General features: G+C 40.6%; 1 protein-coding gene across 1 annotated transcript in view; it reads right to left on the bottom strand.

The window, feature by feature from the left end:
- The window catches only part of LOC109911097 (long-chain-fatty-acid--CoA ligase ACSBG2-like), a 65,287-nt gene that overhangs the window by 11,346 nt on the left and 46,350 nt on the right, over positions 1-7,591 (bottom strand). The gene's annotated exons all lie outside the window — the stretch shown is intronic.

The raw sequence follows: 7,591 nt of genomic DNA, 5'->3' as shown, positions 1-7,591 counted from the left end.
TTCGGGTCTAGGCCCGAAACGTCAGCCTTCCTGCTCCTATGATGCTGCTTGGCCTGCTGTGTTCATCCAGCTCTACACCTTGTTATCTCAGATTTTCCAGCATCTGCAGTTTCTACTATCTCTGATACAAGTATAACTATCTTATCCACCAGCACCACAAAGGTCTCCCAGGCACTCTTACAGCAACCACATGCTTTCTTGCAAGTGGTGTATTTGCATCACTCTTCAAAATTGACTGATCTTTTTAAAAATGTCCCAGAACTGACCTAAATCTATTTGCCTCTACTTTGAAATCCAAATTCAAAAATGCACCATTAATCACAAGACAAAACTTAATGATTCCTTCTCAATTGAGGAGTATTTTTATTAAGTATTACGCATGGTCTTCAGAGTAGTTACTATAGGCAAATAGATTATGTGACAATTACTCGGTTTGTCAATCTTTAAAAGAAAGCTTTAAATAGAAGCCGTAATGGTGTAACCTAGTTTGGTGCATAGTCTGGGGATATAAAGGCAAAGATTTATTTAGTGGAAGTTATCCATAGCCTTTCAGCAAATAAATCTTGCTGACAAAGTCTGGAATTCCAATGCTATCAATTCAATCCTCAAGCTAGGGAGTTGGAAGGGAATCAGTTTATTTTCTTGCATCATTAACTTGTATGCAATCAATACAGAATCCTAGTGATCTATCAAGTTTTGACACCAGTATAACTGGAGAATGCCAGATACTTTTATTTGCTGTGATGATATCATTGTGCAGTATTAATTTCCTCTCTGAGCCAATTATCCATGATTGAGTCAGTAAAGGTTTTATGTGATGGGTGTGTAACATTTCCCACATCATTAATAATTCCTTCAGACTGGAATATTCATTTAGTAATTTACCTCAGTCAGTGTCTCTCGGCTTCAGTGGTTCACCCAGCCATGAGAACCAAACTAGTCATTTATCCTGAGGTTTAGAAGTTCAGGCATTTTGAATTTATCCTCTCAAGTTTCTCCTTCTTTCCCCATATGCATGCTTCTGGCAGTCTTTCTCTAAACTTGGACACAGACTGTAAGGAACTAATCTCTTCTAGTGGGCCATAATTTTCTCTTTAATACATATAAATGGTCCACTTCCTTCATGTCCATAGACAATCAAGGAGAGACTAAAACTGGTTGATTCTTTAGGCTTTAAATAACAAAAGTGAAATAATGCAATAAACTTTAATCACAGATTTTAAGTTTTGACAGCATCTTTCCACTGTCACCCAGGACTGTGGGTAGTATGCATATGATTGAATCTACTTTATTTCTAAACTACACATTGTCTCCTGGACTCCTGGAAAAGTCTCATCTTCACATTGAGGATCTCCTCCATTCTGCTGCACAGCATTTTCACAAAGCTAAACAAGACAGCTATCAAACTGATCCAGCAACTCCAAACTGGGTATCTATGAGGCATTGCAGGTCATGTGAAATACACTGAATAAAAAGTTAAATTTGAACAGGCTCTGTGATTTCTTGCACTAAAATTTCTGTGATCTTGCAAACAGCTGAAATGTGTATGAGATAACTGGGGTTTGTAGATCCTCAGTATTTTTCAAAACAGAAGTTTCTACATTACATTTAAAAGTTGTTGAGAATACCAGTGGTTTTCAATTTTATTCTTGCATGTGGCTGAGAAAGGCTTATGAGGCAAGGCAAGAAAAGGGAAGAGTCCAAAATTATCTTTGAGTTCCAGTCTCAAAGATTGATTTAATCATAATCTTCATTGTTCTCAACTCAGTTAAATGGGCACAGCTGCAATATACATAGCATTATGTACTACAGCACCTCACTATACCATGAAGCACAACAACACAAGAACATTCACTATAGTTTCTCCATCAAGTCTCACATCAGTCTACATCTACCATCACTGGGTGAAAACAGAGGAATTCCATACCTTAAACCATTATGGGTGTACCCATTAATGACCACAGTGTTTAACTAAGAAAGCTCTTTTTCTCAGATCACATCATCAAGAGAGCAAGGTAGACTAATAGCTACCTTGCGCACATCTGATAAACACAAACTGTCTAATAATTTCTCATAATTACAACTATTTCAAAGAAAACAATTGCATTTGCATTAAATTATGTGTTCATACCATAATATAGTAAGACATAGGAACAGAAATAGTCCATTCAGCCAATCGAATCTGCTGTACCATTCAATGAGACCATGGCTGATTTTATAATCCTCAACTCCACCCTCCTCCTTTCACCTCATACCCTTGATTCCCTAATCGATCAAAAATCCGTCTTTCTCAGCCTGAATATTCTTACTAGCTCAGCCTCCACAACCCTCTGAAGTAAAGAACTCCACAGATACATTATCCTCTGAGAGAAGAAGTTCTTCCTCATCTCTCTCTCAAATGCTAACCTCTTACTGAGGTTATTAGTCTCTATCATCAGGGAGAAACAGCCTCCCTGCATCAACCCTGCCAAGTCCCCTAAGAATCTAATATATTTCAATAAGGTCATCTTTCATTCTTCTAAACTCCAGTGAGTACAGGCCCACCTACTTATTCCCTCTCCTCAGGAGAAAATCCTTCCACATGCACAATCAACCTAGTAATAGGAATAAGGAAATAAACTTTTTACACTACTGACAGTTCTGCTATAACACATGTTCCAGCAATGTGAATTGGCTGTGACATGATTGACGAATAGGGGAACGCTATTTCTAAAGTGCAAACATGTGTTGTCTATGACGCGATTCCACCAAATATACGTCAACATCGTGGGCTTTGTCAAAGGAAAAATTTTTTTTCCTGATCCTTGCCGATGGTATAAGTGTTCACAGTAAGTCATAATGAGCTCATTTGGAAAAGGTAATTGGATTGTATGTCATAGACCTCAAATATAATATCACACAGAGAACAACTGTCTTAAATAAAGTGCATGCATATATGGAAAATTCTTCATAACCTCACTATATCATTTCAAACCAGCTACATTTGAAGAGTAAGTACTGACTCATAGAGTAAGGAAAGGGGTGGCACAGTGGTTAGCACTGCTGCCTCACAGTGCCAGGAACCTGGGTTCAATTCCACTCTCAGGCGACTGTCTGTGTGAAATTTGCACATTCTCCCCGTGTCTGCATGGCTTTCCTCCAGGTGCTCTGGTTTCCTCCCACAGTCCAAAGATGTGCAGGTTAGGTGGACTGGCCATGCTAAATTGCCCGTAGTGTTCAGGGATGTATAGATTAGGTGGGTTATAGGGGGATGGGTCTGGGTGGGATGCTCCGAGGTTCAGTGTGGACTTGTTGGGCCAAAGGGCCTGTTTCCACACTGTATGGATTCTATGAGGAAAATATGTGAAGTCTTAGTTTGAAGACTTTATGCTGAACACATTGGATGCAAAAAATGAAGTATAGTTTACAATAATATGAGTGTTGTTAAAACATGCACCTTTTTGTGTAGTATTTTTGCCTAGATTTTGTTTTATATATACAGTATGCAAGAACTTTTGAATTTGCTCATGTAAATCATTCATACCAGAAGTTGTCTGTATGACAACCTGCTCTTTTCCAGCACTATTTTGAATACAATGTTACTCAGGTTTATAATGCATTTTAATCCTACAATTAACTTCAATGTCTGTGGGCTACATTGGAAAGAAAGGTCAGAGTCCTCTGCTTCACTTATCTGAAAATCTGTGCCGATGTGCTGAAGTCTGTGCTGATGGAATGTCAGGTCAGATCAGCACTGGGCTAGGCTGTGATGCAGACTATGTTGCAGGTGGATAGATTTTATTCGATTATAAGTGTCAAGGTTCACACAAGTGACAGGTATTGTGCCAAAACTTATAGGAGAGTGGTGAGGAAGAATTGAGTGTTTTTTTTGGTGATCTGCCCCAACCCCACTTTTCCTGTAGGCCCTGTTATTTCTTTAGAGCGATTTTCTATAACATGATGTCATGCTGGAATGCAACTATTGCGTTATAGCAGAGTCCCCTGTATTCTTGGTGCAGTCTAACTAGTGTCTTGTATTGTATTAACAAGATTTCCCTACCATTATGCTCCATTCTCAATGAAATAAAGGCTAGCATTCTATTTGCCTTCCCTACGTTCTGCTGAACTTGGATGCCAGCTTTTCAGGTTGTGACTAGTGGTGTCCCACAGGGATCAGTGCTGGGATTCCGCTGTTCATGATCTACATAAATGATTTGGAGGAAAATACAGCTGGTCTAATTGGTAAGTTTGCGAGCGATACAAAGATTGGTGGAGTTGCAGACAGTGAGGAGGATTGTCAGAGGATACAGCAGGATATAGATAAGTTGGAGGCATGGGCAAAAAAATGGCAGTTGGAGTTTAATCTGCACAAATGTGAGGTGATGTATTTTGGATGGTCAAGTACAGGTGAAAATTATACAATCCCCTTTATTCATTCACGGGATCTAGGCATCGCTGACCAGGCAGCATTTATTGCCCATTCCTAATTGCCCAGAAGGCAGTTTAGAGTCAACCACGTTGTTGTGGGTCTAGAGTCACATGTAGGCCAGACCAGGTATAGATGGCAGTTTCCTTCCCTCAAGGGCATCAGTGAACCAGATGGGTTTTTCCGACAATCAACAATGGTTTCATGGTCATCATTAGATTCTTAGTTCCAGATATTTTTATTGAATTCAAATTTCACCATCTGCTGTGGCGGGATTCAAACCTGGGTCCGCAGAACGTTATCTGGGTCTCTGGATTAACAGTCCAGCGATAATACCACTAGGCTATTGCCTCACCAGTGAATGGCAGAACCCTTATGAGTATTGATATGCAGAGGGATCTGGATGTTCAGGTCCACAGATCACTGAAGGTAGCAGCGCAGGTAGATAAGGTAGTAAAAAAGGCCTATGGCATGCTTGCCTTCATTGGAAGGGGCTTTGAGTATAAGGATAGACAAGTTATGCTGCAGCTTTATAGAACTTTAGTTAGGCACACTTGGAATATTGTGTACAGTTCTGGTCACCACACTACCAAAAGGATGTGGATGCTTTGGAGAGGGTATAGAAAAGGTTTACCAGAATTTTGCCTGGTATGGGGGATGTTAGCGATAAAGAAAGGTTGCATAGACTGGGTTTGTTTTCACTGGAAAGCAGGAGGTTGAGGAGCGACCTGATGGAAATTTATAAGATTGTGAATGGCATGGATAGAGTGGAAAGTATGAGGCTTTTTCCCAAGGTGGATTAGACAATTACTAGGGGACACAGGTTCAAGGTGTGAGGGGGGCAAGTTTAAAAGAGATCTGCGAGGCAAGCTTTTCACACAAAGGATGGTGAGAGTTGCCAGAGGAGGTGGTGGAAGCAGACACAATAACAGCATTCAAGAAGCATCTGGATAAATACACAAATAGAAAGGGAACAGAGGTATTCGATCCTAACAGTAAAGACAGTTTTAATATGGAAGGGTAAGATGTGTCAGTGCAGGATTGGAGAGCTGAAGGCCCTCTTCCTGTGTAGTATTGTTCATTGGTTTTCATGATTTACGCTTGAGGACTCCCATATTTATGTCGTCATTGTCTACAGGAATAGTGGCAGAAGACTGGAGACTAGCAAATGTTGTCCCCTTGTTCAAGAAAGGGAGTAGAGACAACCCTGGTAATTATAGACCAGTGAGCCTTACTTCGGTTGTGGGTAAAGTGTTGGAAAGGATTATAAGAGATAGGATTTATAATCATCTAGAAAGGAATAATTTGATTAGGGATAGTCAACACGGTTTTGTGAAGGGTAGGTCATGCCTCACAAACCTTATTGAGTTCTTCGAGAAGGTGACCAAACAGGTGGATGAGGGTAAAGCCGTTGATGTGGTGTATATGGATTTCAGTAAAGCGTTTGATAAGGTTCCCCATGGTAGGCTATTGCAGAAAATACGGAGGCATGGGATTGAGGGTGATTTAGCGGTTTGGATCAGAAATTGGCTGGCTGTAAGAAGACAGAGGGTGGTGGTTGATGGGAAATGTTCATCCTGGAGTTCAGTTACTAGTGGTGTACCTCAAGGATCTGTTTTGGGGCCACTGCTGTTTGTCATTTTTATAAATGACCTGGATGAGGGCGTAGAAGGATGGGTTAGTCAATTTGCGGATGACACCAAACTCAGTGGAGTTGTGGATAGTGCGGAAGGATGTTGCAGATTACAGAGGGACATAGATAAGCTGCAGAGCTGGGCTGAGAGATGGCAAATGGAGTTTAATGCGGAAAAGTGTGAGGTGATTCACTTTGGAAGGAGTAACAGGAATACAGAGTAAGATTCTTGGTAGTGTGGATGAGCAGAGAGATCTCAGTGTCCATGTGCATAGATCACTGAAAGTTGCCACCCAGGTTGATAGCGTTGTTAAGAAGGCGTACAGTATGTTAGGTTTTATTGGTAGAAGGATTGAGTTTCGGAGCCATGAGGTCATGTTGCAGCTGTACAAAACTCTGGTGCGGCCGCACTTGGAGTATTGCGTACAGTTCTGGTCACCGCATTATAGGAAGGATGTGGAAGCATTGGAAAGGGTGCAGAGGAGATTTACCAGGATGTTGCCTGGTATGGAGGGAAGGTCTTATGAGGAAAGGCTGAGGGACTTGAGGCTGTTTACGTTAGAGAGAAGAAGGTTAAGAGGTGACTTAATAGAGACATACAAGATGATCAGAGGATTAGATAGGGTGGACAGTGGGAGCCTTTTTCCTCGGATGGTGATGGCTAGCACGAGGGGACATAGCTTTAAATTGAGGGGTGATAGATATAGGACAGATGTCAGAGGTAGGTTCTTTACTCAGAGAGTAGTAAGGCATGGAATGCCCTGCCTGCAAAAGTAGTAGACTTGCCAACTTTAAGGGCATTTAAATGGTCATTGGATAAACATATGGATGATAATGGAATAGTTTAGGTTGGATGGGCTTCAGATTGGTTTCACAGGTCGGCGCAACATCGAGGGCCGAAGGGCCTGTACTGCGCTGTAATGTTCTAATGTTCTAATGTTCTAATATTACTTCATGCTGCAGCTTTCTGCAGTCTTTCTCCATTTAAATGGCATTCAGCTCAGCTCTTCTTCCTGCCAAAGTGCATAACCTTACATCTTCCCTCACGATATTCCATCTTCCAAGTTTTTGCCAACTTACCTGACCTGCCTATATCCTTCTAAAGACTCTGGGTTATGCTTGCCACTTACTTTATCACCTATTTTTGTATCATCCACAAACTTTGCAATAGTTCATTAATTTTCCTCATCCAAGTCATTTATATATATTGAAAGTAATTATTAAGAGTCCATTGCTATCCATTTTTACATCACTTGATAGTTTACCATCAAACTTTACTTTCTCCATTTTAAATAATTGTTATTATTAAAACTTTCACAATCCATTCATCTTTTTTATGTTGTATGTTGGTTGCTGTCAATTTGACGCTCAATTTCTCTGATTTGCCATGATTGGTTTATCCCCTTCCTAGAATCCTTCTTCATGACTACAATTACGTTTCTTCTGAGTCTGAAACATCTCCCTATGTTCTTTATCTGTCTTTTCTGCTAAATTCCTTTCCCAGTTCACTGGGGTCAGTAAGCTCAGTTGACTGGTTTGTAATGCAGAGTGAC

This window comes from Rhincodon typus, chromosome 1, assembly GCF_021869965.1.
Source record: "Rhincodon typus isolate 14 chromosome 1, sRhiTyp1.1, whole genome shotgun sequence".
In the NCBI taxonomy this organism is placed as follows: domain Eukaryota; kingdom Metazoa; phylum Chordata; class Chondrichthyes; order Orectolobiformes; family Rhincodontidae; genus Rhincodon; species Rhincodon typus.
The sequence above is the reverse complement of the archived record's forward strand: the minus strand, read 5'-3'. Positions and strand labels throughout refer to the sequence as shown.